This window comes from Mesocricetus auratus, unplaced genomic scaffold (assembly GCF_017639785.1).
Source record: "Mesocricetus auratus isolate SY011 unplaced genomic scaffold, BCM_Maur_2.0 Super-Scaffold_100006, whole genome shotgun sequence".
Classification (NCBI taxonomy): domain Eukaryota; kingdom Metazoa; phylum Chordata; class Mammalia; order Rodentia; family Cricetidae; genus Mesocricetus; species Mesocricetus auratus.
The window spans coordinates 46118225-46128065 of record NW_024429190.1 but is presented as its reverse complement, the minus strand read 5'-3'; the positions used below and the strand labels follow the sequence as shown (position 1 = coordinate 46128065).

The 9841-nt window shown below is 47.1% G+C and overlaps 1 long non-coding RNA gene across 4 annotated transcripts; it reads right to left on the bottom strand.

Annotated features, from left to right (window-relative positions):
- Positions 1 to 213: 213 nt before the first annotated feature.
- On the bottom strand, positions 214 to 9775 carry LOC106021488. 4 transcript variants are annotated; one of them, XR_005877763.1, is made up of 5 exons: positions 9655 to 9772; positions 3057 to 3356; positions 1678 to 1858; positions 675 to 1575; positions 214 to 394 (listed from the first exon to the last, which is right to left on the bottom strand). It is a non-coding gene; the product is annotated as an uncharacterized LOC106021488 (long non-coding RNA). The 4 variants fall into 4 exon arrangements; XR_005877765.1 differs by having other exon boundaries at positions 675 to 1858; positions 3260 to 3356; positions 9655 to 9775; XR_005877762.1 differs by having other exon boundaries at positions 675 to 1858; positions 9655 to 9774.
- Between the last annotated feature and the right edge of the window lie 66 nt (positions 9776 to 9841).

The window sequence follows — 9841 nt, the reverse complement described above, 5'->3', positions numbered from 1 at the left end:
GCTGGATTATAGGTACATAATATGGCAATGCATCTTGGGTTTTAGACTTTTAATCTCCAGAATCCTAAGCAAATACAGCATCCTTAGGAAGCTCTTGAAATAGCTAATAAAACAAAGCAGCTAAGACCTTGTCATCCACCTTTGATGTCACAACGGTAAGGAGAAACCCCCAGAGGTGTGAGTGGCAAGCAATAGTGAGTCATTTTTTTTCTTAAAAAATATGTATTTATTTTAGTGTGTGAGGACAACTCGAAAGAGTCGCTTCACTCCTTCCGTCACATGGGACCTGGAGGCTGAACTTGGGTCATCACGTTTAGCATCTTCACCCACTGAGCAATCTCACTGACTCCTAAGTCTCTTTTAATCTTCATGCAACCTGTGACGTCAACACCAGCTGCTTTAGGAAGACAAAGAAGAAATTTAAAACAAAACAATGTATTTCCTGGCCCAGAAGACAGACACGAAGCATCCAGCAACATAGATAGAAAAAAAACTATTTTTTTCAATAAAAACATTTCAATTGGTTTCCAAAGCTAACAGAAATATGATTGCTCACAGCAGCTTTGTTATCCAGCTATGAAAATACCTCAGGCAACCAGGCAAATCCAGTTGCTTTCTGGGCTAGGGGACAAATAGCATGGGCTAATTTATATATTCTATGTGTTGTTACACACCTGAAGTTGCCAGTGTCTAGGACTGCATTTCACCATTTCACTTTAGGATCCTCTCCATGGAAAGCCACACTCCTCTGTTCCTGTGAGATTGAACTTTGGCTTAAACACTAAGACTGAGTATGACCTGGTCATTCAATTACAATGCAGTCCTTAGGCAGGGGAGAAGGCTAGCAGAGACAGAATGGAAACTGATCTCGCTGTAGTAACTTAAGAACTGCATCACACACATTTTGTCACTCGGCTATCTTCTAAACCAAACTACCTTTTTCTTTCCCTCCTGGGCTTCAACATCCCATTTGGTTTTCTTACATATCTCAAACATGTGATAATGTTGTCCATGGTGATTTCTGCTCTCTGGGTAGGGGGATTTTTCTTTAAGAACTGAAGGCAAGTAAAGAATAAGAGACTAAAAGGTTAAATTTACAAAACTTCACAAGGGATACTGGTTACTTAATAGAAGAATTTTCAGTTAAACTCTTCAAATTTGCTGTGGGTGTGGAGAAATCTCTTCAACTCTTTGTTCTTGGGTCCTCTTAGCTTCAAGGGAAATGATACTCACATTGTAGTATCGAGCATGTTCATGGATGAGACAGTCCATCATCAAGACCCAATTAGACAATGGGGGTCAATGCCGACACTTGGCAATCTGATAAGAAACAGATATTCTGTATGCAGCTGACAACCTCTGGGGCCATGCGGACTAGCAAGGGACAGACAGACTCCAACAGAAGGAATGGACACCAAGAGCGGAACAGGCAGAGGGAACGTCGAGCAGGCTGCTCATAACATCTCAGGGCGTGCATGTCAGTTCGGCACCAGACAAGCTCTAGTCTTCACAGGGGCGGGGGTGGCCGCAGATGATAAAGAGCCTAAGTCAGCAACTGCAAGGCTGCATTTCATCCTGGAGAAGGGAAGACAATGGAGGGGAGAATGGAAGCTGATTATATGTATGGGTTGTTTGTTTTGTTTTGTCCTTGAGACAGGGTCTCACTACAGGTCTTACTATGCAGTTCCGGTTGTCCTGGAACTCCATCTGTAGACCAGACTGGCATTGAACTCTCGGAGATCTGCCTGCCTGTGCCTCTCCAGTGCTGGAATCACTGCACCCAGCAGAAGAACGGGTACATTTTAAAAGGATCCACAGCTGCTGGTGGAAATGAACTGTCTCTCCTTCCGTTCAGATCCTGGAAAGCGTGAGGGGGCACAGTAAAGCACACCCACAACCTAGTCTTAGCCCTTTCCCGAGAGAACAACATTTACCTCCATGCAAAACCCTGCACAGTTGTTCCCAGGGGCCATACATGTCACTGTCCCAAACTGTTAACAGTCATAACGTAAAAGCCTGTGGCACATCCATATCAGACTGCTACTCAGTCATAAAGAGGAACAAACTACTGATGTGTGCAACACACTGGGTGGGTCTCAAAGATACTAAACTAAGTGAAAAACCTCAAAGGGAAAAAGTGTCATGCAAAGTACACATCTATAGGAATACACGGTGTACTCTTTGCAAAAAAAAACAGATGAAAGGTACCTGGAATTTCTTTATACCATCTTTTCAACCTCCTGTGAATCTAAAATAATTTTAAAAATTCTTCTTTTGTTTTTTTAAAAAAGCATTGCAGAAAAAAATTCTGTTTCAATGGGGCCCTGTCAAGTGAAATGACACACATTTTTGTAGTTATCTGTTGGTACTCTCCCAACGTCTTTCACTGTTTTGTTTTTGTTTTTAACTTTTCAAGCTTAGATAGCTGTTAGATATTGGGAAAAGTTCCCTCCTTTGCCCACTTCCCCTGGAAAATCAACCTATACATTCGTTAAGCTTCCTTTATTCTATACTAATACGTAATTTCCTTTGGAACCATGAGGCTGCCAAGTAAGTCAAATACAGTTCTTACCCTGTTTGCTTTTATGCCTGGGTAAGAGTTAAGGCTGCCCCTTTCCTGAAAATTAGTTTTTATAACATAAAGCCGGTCATGTCTCTCCCTCCCGAGTCCCCGCATCCGCACTGCAGGTAGAATGAGCTCTAGTGTTCTTTCCCTCAGCCTGCAGCCTAGTCTGCTGAGTCCCCTTTGCATCCTGCCATTTGCCTGATACTCTTAACCTCTTCCTCCCCTCCCTTTCTGCTCCACCTAACCCCACCTAAGGGCTGTTGGATTTGCTGTCCTTTGGCCTGGATCGTTCTTTTTGTTTGTTTGTTTGTTTGTTTTAACCTCTTTATTGACTCTTTGGCAGTTTCACATCATGTACCCCAATTCTGCTCACCTCCCAGTCTCCTCATATCCTCCCCTCATCCCTGCCATGCCCCCCCAAAAGAAAAATCAAAGTAAGCAAGCAAAAACAAAAGCAAAAAACAACCCCCCAAACGAAACAAACAAAAACCTCCACAACAGGAAAATCTCGTTGCTTCTTCTTTCCTGCCTCTCCAACACCTCTTCATCCGTCCTGACGGCATTGGAGGCTTCAGTGTGTCATATAGTAACCTCTTTGTCCCATCAGCTTGACTGGCAACTGTTCATTGCGATGAGTCACTGGTCTGAATCAAGGCCTCTGCTTCTGGTACACCATTCTCACTGGATCCTCACCAGAACTCCTCTGGGATATCCTGTGGTCACTCTGAGTCTTGGAGATCTTGTGGGCATCATTCTGCGGTACCAGTGCCTTCACCAGCTCCAGCAGGTCCTAGATGGGGCAGATGTCAGGGTGGGCCAACCCAAGGCCTGGCTATGGACCTGGGTAGTACCAAGCTGGTCAGTCCAGGCCACTGGGGCCACCTGCCTCAAGTGAGGGAGTGGAGCCAGCCCCCTACATGCATGCCCTCAGGGTGGGTTCACCCAGTCAGGGCAGGAACCCGGAGGCAGGAGCTGACACAGAGCCTTGGGAGCCTGCTGCTTACTAACTTGCTCCTTGCCCCTTGCTCAACCTGCTTTCTTTCTTTTTTTATTTTAATCAATTTTCCCTTTTTTATTTAAATTAGAAACAAGCTTCTTTTACATGACAATCCCAGCTGCCTCTCCCTCCCCCTCCTCCCCTGCTCCCCACTGACTCCCGGTCCTATCCTATCCCCTTTCTGCTTCCCAGGGAGGGTGAAGCCTTCCATAGGGGAAGGTTGAAAGTCTGTCATATCATTTGCAGCACACAACAGGTCTGGGGGTGTACCTCAAGTGATAGAGTACTTATCTAGAAAGCACAAGGCCCTGAATTCTATTCCCCATCACTACAAAAACCTACAACTGTAATCCTAGCACTTGAGAGGTACAGGCAGGAGAGTCAGAAGTTCAAGGTTATCTTCTACCACACAGCAAGTCTGAGGCTCCCTGGGCTACATGAGAGAAAGAGAGACAATATGAATGGGAATGCTCTTACCTCACTTTTATCAGTAATTATGCCTCTCAATAAATATTTTTAAGTTGGCGACTAATTTATTATTTGCTCCTCATTTCCTCAGTGGACCCCACAATATGTTTTGCCATGATATCCCTCAGAACCCATGAAGACACTAACACACAGTAGACACACAATGCATATTTTTGATTAATACCTGGGTGAATGGATGATGTATTAGGAGGTAGTGAGATCCCCATTACTGGCACTCAAGTATGGTTTGTACAACCATGTATCAGAGTTGTTAAGACACAGATACAGGTTCAGTCAGACGGTACCATTCCCTCCTAGGCCTGAGTGTCTATGATTCTACAGCCACCATGCCTGCCCTTTGGCCATGCGATAAACAAAGTGAAGGCGTATTCCTCAGTCGCTTTCCATGGAATGACAGTATGCACACTCCATGCCTGCTGCAGCATCATCTCAGCATTAAAATGTTGAAGCTAATCAGACATTTAATTTCAAAGTGGAAGGTCATTATCTTGTCACAAAATTTTATTCCAATTACTTTTTTTCCTATTATACGAAATGAATTAAAAGTAGCACAAAACATTGGGAGATCAAACAGTCAATCAGAAGCTCATTAAATATCATTGAAATTGGTGCAATAAAAAGCATTTCCCATGGCTGAGTTATTATTTAAAAGCTATATTCTGGATGGTTCAAGGAATTGACATGCTGCCAATCAAGAATTTACCCTGTCCATATATAGCCCCTTGGCTTTCAAAAGTTCACCATCTCTTATTTTTTGAGATAAGAGGAAATATCTAAAAAGATTTAAAGCATGACTGTAATTGTCAGTCTCTGGAAGGCCCCCAAGAGCAGACAGCAGCAAAGTCACTGTCGGATGATTTAGACCACAGAGCCCAGCACTGTTTACCGTTTACCAAGTGCTACTTACAAAGGACTTTGTAAGTGCTTGGCCTTACTACATTTGTAGCAAAGCTGTAAAGCAACAACTGCATTCAAGGGGAAAGAAAAACAGCTGATTCTTAGCCAAAGATGAGTGACCATGGCCCAGGACACAGACTCGGGCCTCTCTGGACAACATGTCCCACTGCAGAAGAGGCGTTGTACACAGCCACAGAACAAAGGTGGTGAGAAACAGACACATCTTCAAAAACACTAGACAACCGTGGGGAAGCTACCGCAAGACACGAAATCCTTTCTACAGGTTGAGATGTTAGAATTTTCTTAGCTTAATAGTTGGCCGAAGCCAGAGGTCCACAACAGTTAGTGACATACTGGGAGAGCTTTACTGGGTCACAGGACGTCAGGCCAGACAGATAGAGGGGTTGGAAGTAAGTGGCTCTTAAAGAGCCTAGGAGGCTCAAAGTTCTTCTGGCCTGAGTGGGCCAAGGATAGCAGCTAATGTCTGTTACCCCAGCACTCAGTAAGCCCAGTGCTTGGAAAGCTGAGGCAGGAGGATTGCTTCAAGTTTTAGTCGGGACTCTGCTACACAGTGACTTCCGAGCCATTCTAGGCTACAATAAGACCCTATCTCAAAACCACAAATATGGTGAGATGGTATTTGGTAAATCCAAACCCAAAGAGGTGGGCATTTAAATCTGAAGACCCCAGAATTACCACCTGCCACCTCCTAGAGGCCCTAAAGGGATTGGCCCTGAACCTGAAGTATCAGGCACCCACTGCTCAGTCTTTTACTGGGATCAGCTTACTCTGCTCTCCCAGGATCAGGCTGGACACCAATGACTCTACATTATGGGGGACTGAAAGAGGACCTTATTCCCAGGCCTACCCTAGGCACTGCCCTTGTTGGGGCTCTCAGTGGTAATCCTGCCCCTGTGACAAGTCTCTGCCTAAAGCCCCAAACTGTACAAAATGTCTTTGACAACTGGTCCCTCAGCTTGTACGCTGAGTCAATACACACAGTTCCTTCCAAAGCTTACAGCTTCCGCCCTTCTGAGCTAACCTAGTCAGGCACACCCAGGGTAGCCCAGGAATGCTGCGTCAGAATGCAGACACCTTCTCAGGTGGCTCTGGACAGCAGACACCGTTCTGGAAACCCTGCCTTCAAAGTCCTGGCTCATCTCAAAGATCTCAGACAGTTAAGGCCACTGTCTCATTATCCTGATGAATAGACCCTGAGTGCCAGAACCTAAACAGCCTCTTAAGCAAAGGGTTACTAGCCATACCCATAGTATTCTCTCCTGGGTATGCTTTTTCACTCTTATCACACCAGGCTGCAAATCTCCCCATCTTTCTGCTCTGCATCCCCTTTAATTATACATTCCATCTTTAAATCATTTCTCCCACCTCTCAGCCAAAAGAAGCTGTGCAGCCAGCCCTCTGAAGGCTTTGCAATCGCTTAGATATGCATTCTGCCAGACATCCAACTTCATTGTTCTTTATGGAGAAGTTCTGCCTTCCACATACTCCTAAGGCAGAGTTCTGCAGAACCAAGATGGCCTTTACTCCAGCCTCTTCCAATTGGAGACTCATTAGAATGTCCTTTGCCCTCAGTCTGCCCTCCCTTTCTTCTCCCCTCCCTCTAGGTCTGGATATGTATTACAGGTCAAGCCTCTAGGCTCTGCCTCCCAAGTGAGTGCTAGATTAGGGGGATAGTGCTGGGATCACAGGTGCAAAGCCACCAAACCCCACTTTTCAACCACTGATCAAAGCTGCTTAACTAACTGTAAACGTTCCATGCTTTCTCTGTAGTTCTGAGTTTTCACCACAGTTACTGCTAATGCTCCATTCCCAGCAGCTTAGGCCTTTTCACGTTTATTCCCCCAGATTCTTCTGTGCTCTACTACCTGAGCCATTCCCACAATGTAAAGAAACTGCTGTTGCTAAAATTTCCTTCTCATAGCAGCACAAAGCGCGTCTCATAGCAGACAGAATACCATACGCTAGGCAGTTTACAAAGAATGGAAATTAGGTGGGTTTGTTTTTGGTTTTGGTTTTGTTTTCTTGTTTTTTGCCATTCCAGAGGCTGAGACATCCATGGTTGATGGGCAACACCCACTCAGAGCCTTTTTGTGGTAACATGAACCATAATGTGGGAGTGGCATCACCCACATGAGAAACTCGAACTCACAACCCCATGTTCTTTTATAACAGGCATCGATTCAAGACCTTAGGACTTTAGCCCCCATGTACTAAATGCCTGTCCTTGGGCCCCACTCCCTGTACTGTTGCACTGGGGACTAAGTCCAACACGTATGTTTAGAGATGATCCCAACCATAGCAACCACTCATTTGAGTATTTGCTTTTGCAGAACCCGCCACTTTGGGATATACATGACAGATGGTCCTTTCAGTCAGTAAAAGATAAAGTATGGTTCCCAGTCTCTCAAGGTGTCTGAGTGGCAAGGATGACATAAATTTAGAATATATCCTTAAGGCCTGGAGAGATGGCTGAGTGGTGAAGAGCATTTTTTTGTTCTTGCAGAGGGCTCAGGTTCGATTTCCAGCACCCACATGATGGCTCACAACCATCTGCAAAACCAGTTCCAGATCCTTGGGCACCAGGTATCCATGCAGTGCCGATACACACGCTGACAAAACGCTCATACAAATAAAATCAATAGATCTAAAAAAATATGCATAGAAGTTAGCTCATCCCCCCACCCCAGGTACAGGAAATCATTTCTTTACCAGAGGGCTGAACGTTTTCTAAAACCTCCACCAAGCCCCACTCCCCGCCACCGTCACCACTCTAACGTCTTTTCAAAAGCTAGGAGTAACTGGTAAATTATCGGGGAGTGAAGTAGGAGGGAAAGATTTCAATGCAAAATTCAGGACTGCTCTCTAGAAGGGCAAGTGTGGGGAGGCTTGTTATCATTTATTTCCTCCGTGTATCATCCAGTTTCATCTGCCTCCCGTCTCGGAAGTCACTCCCCCATTTCTCCCTGTGTGCCTGAGAAACATCTCCCTGGCATTTCATCCTCGCAGCCTTTCCCCAGCATTTCATTATTTCTCAACTGTCCCTCTCACGTTCCCTTTCTTCCCGCCGATCCACGTGTCCTCATTTAGCAGTTTTCAGGAGCCAGGGAGAAGAAACGTTGCAAATAATGTTAAATATGATTAATATCTTGAATTCCTTGAAATATGACATGCATGAGTTACAATGAAACCTCTTTTATTTCCCCATGAAATGCTTTTGCATAATGAGAAAGAAAATGTCCTCTATGCCCTAATCAGCCCTGACAGTTCCTGGACTCCCAAATACTTTTATTTATGGCATTATTTATTTCATCTCTAATAAATGGAGGAGGGGCACAGCACCATCCGAGGAGCTTGCAAAGGAGAAGGGGACAGTCCAGAGGAGGGAGAGCACAGGCTCTGAAACAGCAAGGAAGACCTCTTCCGATGGAAGGGAGGTCTGGGAAATGAGAGGTCAAAGACCCGAACCCCTGAAGAAAATAGTCACTTTCCCAAGCCTAAAAGGATAGCTCTGAATAAGAAAGTAACTCCAGGTTCGAGAGATGAGGGCCATCCATCAAGGACCTGGATAATGATGAATGAGGTTGGAACCCAAGCTCGGGAGGAGGGGATGCTGGGACTGGAGCAGGCCTAAATGAAGGATGCTTCCTTTGATAGTGAGGAGTGAATGGCAGAGGACAGAACCCTTTATTATATTTCAAGGACCTTATGGGGTTTCTCCCGCAAACTACTGGGGTCTGTCTGTCCTCACTCAGAACAAGTACTGAGATCCCGTGCTCCCGCCAAACCCCTAGCCTGGCGTCGCCAGTTAGAATGAGCAACGCAGAAAGTGAGATTCCAGGCCACCTCGGTCTTGCAAAATATATGCATAAATAATAATAATGTTCAAAGCTTCCATCCCCGAGGGAAGCGTGAGGTCATTTTGCTCCCTTTAATTGCACGGTTTACCAGCTATTTTAAATTCTGAAGACCGGCCTGCATCCGTGCAACTCACTCACAAGCTCCTCTGTGTGAGTTTGGATAATGCCCTTTAATCTTGCAGAGCCTCAGCTTTCAAATCTGTAGAATGGAGAGAAACAATGGCGTCCCTCCCAGCTCTCTCCCAGCCCCCTGTGGAGAACAAGTGAAACAGTATGCAAGCCCGAGGCCCTGAGCGCTTTCATGTTCAGCCGCCAGACCTGGGACATGCAAGACCCTAAGGCAGGACAAGCCTCCCAGCAGCCCGTGCCAAGTCCTTCGAGATGTTCTCCTCCGAAGGTGGGGGCTGCAGTTTCCTTCCAGAAGAACTTACTGTCCCACCCTTGCACTCCGGCGACCCCGCCCTAACTTCTAGGTACCACCCCCTTCGTGCACTCCGAGAGTTGGGAGGTCACGCAGGAGGGCGCCGGCAACTGGTTTCCAAACCTCGGACCCGGCCGGCAGGCGCGGCCGCCTCACGTCCACAGCCGAGAGACCCGGGACCCCCACCTCTTCCACCTGTCCCCGCCAGGACGCCCTCCAGGTTCCGTGCCCCGCACCCCACTCCGCACCCCCACCCCCGCCCCGCCACGGGGTCCCCTCGGGCCGCGGCCTCCCCTCCCCCCCACGACCCTGTCCGAGGCGCCGATCGCGCGGGCCGCCCCGGCGCCAGGCCCCGCCCCGCCCCCATCATCATTAGCAGATATTACCCTAAACACTTGCTCCTTACCTCCTTTCTCCCTCCAGGCATTGGCGAGGCGGGCTGTCAATCAGCGCTGGGCGGCAGCCCCCCCGCGCGGGGGCTCGGAGATGCCAGGCTCGGCGACAGGCGGCGGCGGTGGCGGTGGCGGCGGCGGCGGCCACCACGGCTCAGACACACGCCTTCCCGCCGGCGCGCGCCGGGGTAGAGCGGCCGG